A 7,230-nucleotide genomic window follows, 5' to 3' on the forward strand; every position below is an offset into this window, starting at 1 on the left:
ATCAAAAAGTTGCCACCAAAATTTAGAAAAGTTGCTCTCTAGAGTCGTTTTGTTTTTAAAAAAAATACTCAGAACGTGTTTGTTTGTTGCCATTAAAACATTATCATTAAATGTTCTTACAATCATTAAAAGAGGCCAAAAATGATTTCAATGATTTTGATGATTTAATGATTTCAAAGTGTCCGTTGTCCGTCTTAGAGAGGTGTCCGTCTACAGTAAAATGACTGAAAAACGGCAGGGACCATCACCAGGTGTCCGTCTTATGGAGGTGTCCGTCTTATAGAGGTGTCCGTTAAGAGAGAGTTGACTGTAATTCCTTGGTTTTAGACTCAAATCTCCGACCGGGGAGAGGTTATTCGGCCCCCAAGCCAGTTTTAGAGTAACCCCTATAAAGCGTGATTCGAACCCTCGACCCCTGATGACTTCGCTGTCCTCGCTGCGCGCCGCGATTACCACTCGGCCACCTCTGAAATCCTTGAGAATATAAGCATATTAAGTCGGTGTAGTAAGTTTTTTAGTATGGGGGTTCTGACTGAGAGTGCGTGCACTGCTAGACTGGTTGAAATGGGCTAAAATCAGCAAACTTAGAATTTCATTAGGTGCGAATAGTGCTTCGCAACATTTTGGACATTGAAAATATTTCAAATCAAGCGTTTTTACGCTACCGAAAACTTAGTTCAGGCCTTGCAAACTACATTTCCCACAAGTCTTGGACATTGTTTGAAATCAAAACATCTTTTAGCCGCCGTAGGCGAGTGTTTCTCCCTACTTCTTGAGTGCTCTAGCCGCTTCCTAAGTGCTTTACAACAGAACAGAGCACAGTCGAGGCTTCTTTATTTGTTTTATAATTAAGAAATTCATTAATTTCCCCACGAATTCGCGCAGTTATTTTCAAAACAAACTTTTTTCAAGCGAATAGAAGTGGCGTCAGCGTACATCTGTACTCTGATAAAGTACGCAACAATTAGCCAATCACAAAACTCGTTAGAATGGTTAAAAGAATTTGATTGGTTGAATAAGACATCATCTGTCAACAGCTGTCAAACCATCAAGTTTAAAACCATCAAAGTTCAGAAATCCACAAGCTGAAAACGGCAAGTGGAATCCGAATTTTAACACGAGTCCTTGAAGTTCTTAGGACTTTTAGTACAACACAGGATAGAAAAGTAGACTGTTCAGTGAAAACCGGCTGAATTCTGGCCCATGAAAACTTGCACGTTGTTAACTTGACAACTAGAAAAACAAACTGCTCAAAGCTTGTGGCTGGTACTTCACAAAATGTGGCCGTGCGGCGTGTTTCGCGAATCATTTACAACCATCGGATTCAAGGGAAAAATTAGAGTCGGCTGCTGTGATTGCTGTGGCCTTCCACCTATCGCACTGGAAAGGATATAGGAACAGGATTGTCTTCCTGAATTGCATTGGAGGTTTTTAATTTCTGGACGTCTGCTTCTGGAATGACAGGTAAACTTGTGTTCGATGTTTTCTTTGTTTTCGCGCTTGTTCAATTTATTCTAACTTTGCAGCAGCTTGTTTGAAGCTTGAAATTCAACCCCTTTTGCAAATTATAAAAAGTCCTAGGTTTAGGGGTGAATTGTTTAGGTGTCTCTCGATAGCGTTGCGAAATCTAAGAAGCGATGACCTCGAGTAAAGTTCACCGTCTTTTGTTCGAGCTTCGGCGTAGAATTTACCGAGGTTGTTGTCTAGCTTCTTTGTTGGTCATTTTGTGAACGCTTTTGGCAATTTTTCTTTCACGGCACCAAGCTGTTTTGAAAACGCCAGAAAAAATTATTCAGTATGTGATAAGTCTGAGTTGTGTGTGTATTCGCTAGCTAATTTAGTTTTCTGTTTTTAGAATTGCTGTTTGTTTGTTTTGTTTGTTTTTTTACACGAAAATGTAGCTGTGCGTGTTTTATCTAAAATTCCGTACTTCAATAATGTGAAACTCATATTCAAAAACTCAGATAGCCCATTTTGTACTATCTTTCGTGTTTTTCGTTTCTGCTTTCGTTATAATGTCTTCAATTTCGGCCTTGAGTTGTTTACAAATCTTTGGTTGGTTGTTTTGTTGTTAAGCTTACTTTCCGGCTCGGTGTTTTTTCCGTAACTTGTACCGAAATTTCACTTTCTATCGCCGTGCAATTTGTGCTGTTAGGAACAGGACGTTTTAAATTAACTGACGCTAAAATCTCGTTTTCATTCTCGTTTTTCCAGGTCAAAGAAGATGTCAGGGTCAAGACAAAACCCGAGAAAGTCGTTCGGGAACAACCTCGTCCCCAGGACTGTCCGCGTGGTGCCCCCGACAAACAGCCCTGGTGCAGGGTGATATATCGAGCTTGGCGATTGGTAGATGGTATCGGATGGTATGTAAAATATATTGTGGCCGAGGATTGGCTATCCAAATTGTGCTTGCGACGCGGGAAGCTTCCAAGGTGTTTTGACTTCAACTTCGAAAAGAAAAGATTCCGCGCAGATATGACAAAAAGTTACGACAAATGCTTCAATGAGAAGAGTAATTCAAGCTCAAGTAAGAGAACTTCGTTTGGGATCGCAACCCAATTTTGTTTTAAGCGCCGATAATGCCGTTCGCTTTTTTGTGTTAACAATAATCAAGATGAAAAAGAGTTGAGACGAAATTCCCACGCCATACGTAGGAACGAAACCAAGAGAAGTTTGTTTTACGGGTAAGTTAAATTTTTAACTGGCTCCTGTAATTTTAACTTAATTAAGTTTTATTTAATTGGCCTCGCAAGTATCGCGTAAAATTGTGTATCTTGTGTTCACAAATTGACAGTATCACTCGACAAAAATGCCAAAAACATTTTCTATTGTCAAGAGCTCGAAAGTTTGGTGTTCATAAAATCTGCTTTTATTTTACTGTTTCGCAATTTTGAATTCCGATCAGCCTAGTGGAAGTTCCACTTGTATACTTTACGTTGGCAGTACCACCCATGGTGTACCACCGATTACTCCAAGTCGGAACGGTGCCTGATGGTACAATTTCAATTTCCCAATTCAGCTTTAGAAACCACAAGTTTGTCAGCCTTTAGAAATTACAGGAATGCTGTCCACTGGAAAAGAAAAACTGCTGATTAGTTGAAGATGAGTTAAAGTTTCAAATTTTGTTTACATGGTCCTTATCAAAAGAAAAATGTCAGCACTTGATTCCGCGATATTCGCTCGTAGGTCTGCTTCGTAGGCTGACTCAATTTGAAAGGGCAAGAACTTCTTTGAATATCAAAATCACGAATTTTTGATGTGTTAATCGGCTTAAAACACTGGCTTTGGAGTTCTTCTTTAACAGGTGGTTAAAATGCTGCTGGAAGAGAAATCATATACGAACGAAATTCGTTCCTTTCAAATGCACAGAACTATTTTTGCTTTGCGGTTCATAGCATATTTTATTTATTTAAATTTGGTGATGTATTTTGCATTTGATATTTTGCAGATGCGGCTGGATCACAAGTACTTGGCAAAATTAACCATCAGAGTGTATTTATTGACTTAATGCATGTATTTATCCGTAAATTAAGCAATAAAGAGAGGTATTATTAGAAACTCCTTGTCTCTTGGTTACTGGTGAGTTTAGTGGTAGTCCTCTGGACTGCGTCCCCTCATTTGAACACTAGTTTACAAGAAAAAGAGTAGTCACAGCTGTCAATTGTTGGTTTAAAAAGATCAGTTAAACATCAGTCAGCTAATATAAACATAACATAAAAAAAAATTGTAAGATGACAGGCCACTACCATTCTATTCTATTCAAAATAAGGCCTAAAAATAACATATTCCATATAAAAATGTGTTGTAGTGAGTTTATTTTAACCATGATAGCAAGGTTCAATTTGGAAGACATCTTGTGGTAAACAATTTTTTAGAATGTCTCCCTCCCTAACAGTATTAGGGACCGGTCATTATTTATGTAGAGGGGAAGGGGGGGGGAAATATGTTAGAAAGATCAAAAATTTCTGTAAGGCCCCCCTCCAGGTCATATAAGTAGCAAGTGACCCCCCATCTTTATTCAAAATTTATGTGATGCCCCCTCCTCCCTCACCTCATATCTCCTCTTATTTAAATGCATGTTACATACAATTATAAAGTGATAAGTTTTCTAAACTTTGGAAAAGTGACAGATATTACAAATTATGCTTTCATGGCAAACACAAATGTAATAACCATGCAAAATATAGTTTTTTTTCCAATTATTTTCCTACAGTTGTATTACAAAGGACTTCTTTCTTGTTGTTATATCATGTTTAATTACTTCTTGGGCTATTGCAGTGACAATCATTTTGTTAAAAGAAAATAATTTCAGTCAAACCAAATATTAGCAGATAATTGTAAATAACCCTAACCCTAAACCCTAACCCTTTCAGTAACTAAAATTTGAGATAACAATGGAGTTTAGAGTGCAAACAGTATTTCTTTAAAATACAAATCACTAAGTTGTACATAATGGTGGAGTTTAAAAAAAAAGAAAACAATAGAATTGGCATAAAATTGTAAAATTTAGCATTACTGACATTTCACTCTACCATTTAACTGTTTTAAGCCCCCTCTTAAAATAGCCTTGACCTCCTGTATGAAATAGCCTTGACCCCCCTTCTTTTTCCCTCCCCCCTCTGCATAAATAATGGCCGGTCTCTTAGTTAGAAATAATTTAAAACCAAGATTCATGACCTCATTTGAAGCCTGTGAAACTGTAAGATTATGCAATGGACTTCTTTACTTGCTGTGAAGGGTAAATGTCCAAAAGTATCTAAAGTAGGTGATTTGACCAAATGATACTCCAAGTACTACATTGTAGTTCTTTTTGTAACACCCACTGAGTAATATGGGAAAGACTTAACAAGTAAAGATGGCATAAATTAAAAAGTTGTGAATATTGGTTTGTTGTTCATGTCTTACCCCTTCCCCCAAAACTGCATACAGTCATTGCAGCTAAAATAACCTGGTTGCATGTCATAGATAACAATTTGCTTACACTTTATTGGTTCGTTTTTGTGTTATTTATTTATTTAAAAGATTCCCCATAAAAATAAATATTTACAATTAAAAATAATAAAATATATAAACTACTAGTGGAAGGATAAACGCAGGGGGAACTTAATTCCCATGTAAAAGCTGTTATCCAAGATAAAACTAAAATTTATAAATAGTGTTGTCCTGCAGGTTATTGTACCAAGACACATAGTACTGTGACTTTTTCAGAATCACATGAACAACTTGTGGCACAAAAATATCTTGAAATATAACACACTGAACTTTGCATGAAGCTGTCAAGAGAAGTGGGCTAGAATGAACTACCCCCAGTAACTTGTACAAAACATAATGGTCAGCAGTCAGAATGAGATAAAAAAATCAAATTTTATTGGTCTCTGTCTTTTTGTTACTAATTAAAACACTTCATGAACTTGTTGGGCATTGAATTTATTTTCCATTATAAAAACTTTCAAAGCTGTTTGATATTTGGTTTCCTGTCTTGTGTACATCATGATAATTACCCCAGTTCATCTTTCATAATTGTAAGGGCCTAATTCTTGGATAACCAGTTTTTTAAGTATTCTCAGTTCAACCTGCAACCTAGTACTCTCAATAATTTTTACAGGGAAGTTCCTTAATTAAATAGCTCCCAGGTACTTTTAATTTCATTGAAAACCTTACTGCTCAGGCTGTAACCTGCAACCTCTTTGACAGATCATGAGATATACAGAGGTTTGTCACTTGCTAACACATTTGGTCAGAAAATAAGGCCTGCCGTATCATTTTGTTAAAATTCAGTGATTGATTGAAAATAATGAGTTCCTGTACGAACTGAAGAGTGCATGGCATTCATTTAGTGCGAATGTAGGAGATTTATGACAACGAAGAGCATTAATATAAAAAAATGCAGGCCTATGTTGATCATTATCATAGTGATTTCATAAGATTGTAGGAATGCCTATTTTTTAAATTGTATGTTCTCGGGGCCTATATCGATTTTTCTTGTGGCATTAAGCTTCACACAAAAACAAATGTAGTCCAAGATCATTTGTAAACAAATTTTTTTTCAATGCTCGCCAATTATCAATACAATGTGCTTTGTTAACAACACAGGCAACCACTATGGTTTGAAAGACCTGAGATTGGAGCAGGGACCTCCCTTGCTTTGAAGCGACGATCGCCTCTGGATGTGCAAACAACACACGCAACTCACCCTTAATTTCTGTGAACAGGTACATCGAATTCAACGTAAACTTCTTCATCACTCGAAATCGAATCACTCGAGCTGCGGTCATCTTGCCCTGCTAACTCGACCTTTCCACTTCACAGGACAGCAAAAGGAAGTCCCCGCTTTTCAATGTGCGATTTGGCATGATTTGGAGTTAGTCTCTCTTCGCAATATTCACCTCGACTCCTCACAACTGAAACCATTCGTACTATAGCAACCAATTCAAATCAGGACTTAAATCAAAACTGGTCGGTAACACTCAGAGAATATCCCGACCTAAATATACTGCTTCTAGAGCACGAACTTTCTACTAACACAAAAATATTGCTTCTCTCCACTGCAAAGTTCAAGGCTCGAAGAAGCGGTATGGCCGCCATTTTTTTTTACAGCAAGAACTCGACCCATACCTCATGCGACAACTTAGAAACGAGGCAATCTCCAAGATTTCTGGAGATTTTTACAGCCTGCACCAGGGCCATTCGTCGGGGGATACCACGCGGATAGCCCTGGGGACGAGGTTGGTTCGGGAATAGTGGTCGGCCATATTGGGTCGATGGCGTGACATTTCCTCCGTACATCTGGACTCTGATAAAGTACACTGTTTCAGCCAATCAGAGCGCGCGTTATATGAAAACTTAATTATAATATTTCTTCAGAAAGAAAAGGTAGATAAATTTTTTATATACGCCAGGGCCGTAACCAGACCTTTGACATAGACGAAGCAAGAATTTGCTCGGGGGTTCTGGGGGCATGCCCTTCAGAATAGTTTGAAATGTAGAAGCTCTGGAACTTTTCTTCGACATTTTTCATAAGGTATTTCGTAAGAAAAATCAATCTCGTTAAACTTGGGATTTTTTTCTCAACAAAACATATTTGTTTTTAATTTTGGGTTAAAATCTAGACGAGGCAAGTGCCTCGTCTGGCCTCTTGCTAGTTACGGCTCTGTACGCTCTCTCGAAACAAAGACAGCGTTCTGAAAAAAAATCTCGAACTGATCAGTGTTCCTAAGGACAAAAGTTGTT

Source organism: Oculina patagonica, chromosome 3 (assembly GCF_052425735.1).
Source record: "Oculina patagonica isolate OP01 chromosome 3, crgOcupat, whole genome shotgun sequence".
NCBI lineage: Eukaryota > Metazoa > Cnidaria > Anthozoa > Scleractinia > Oculinidae > Oculina > Oculina patagonica.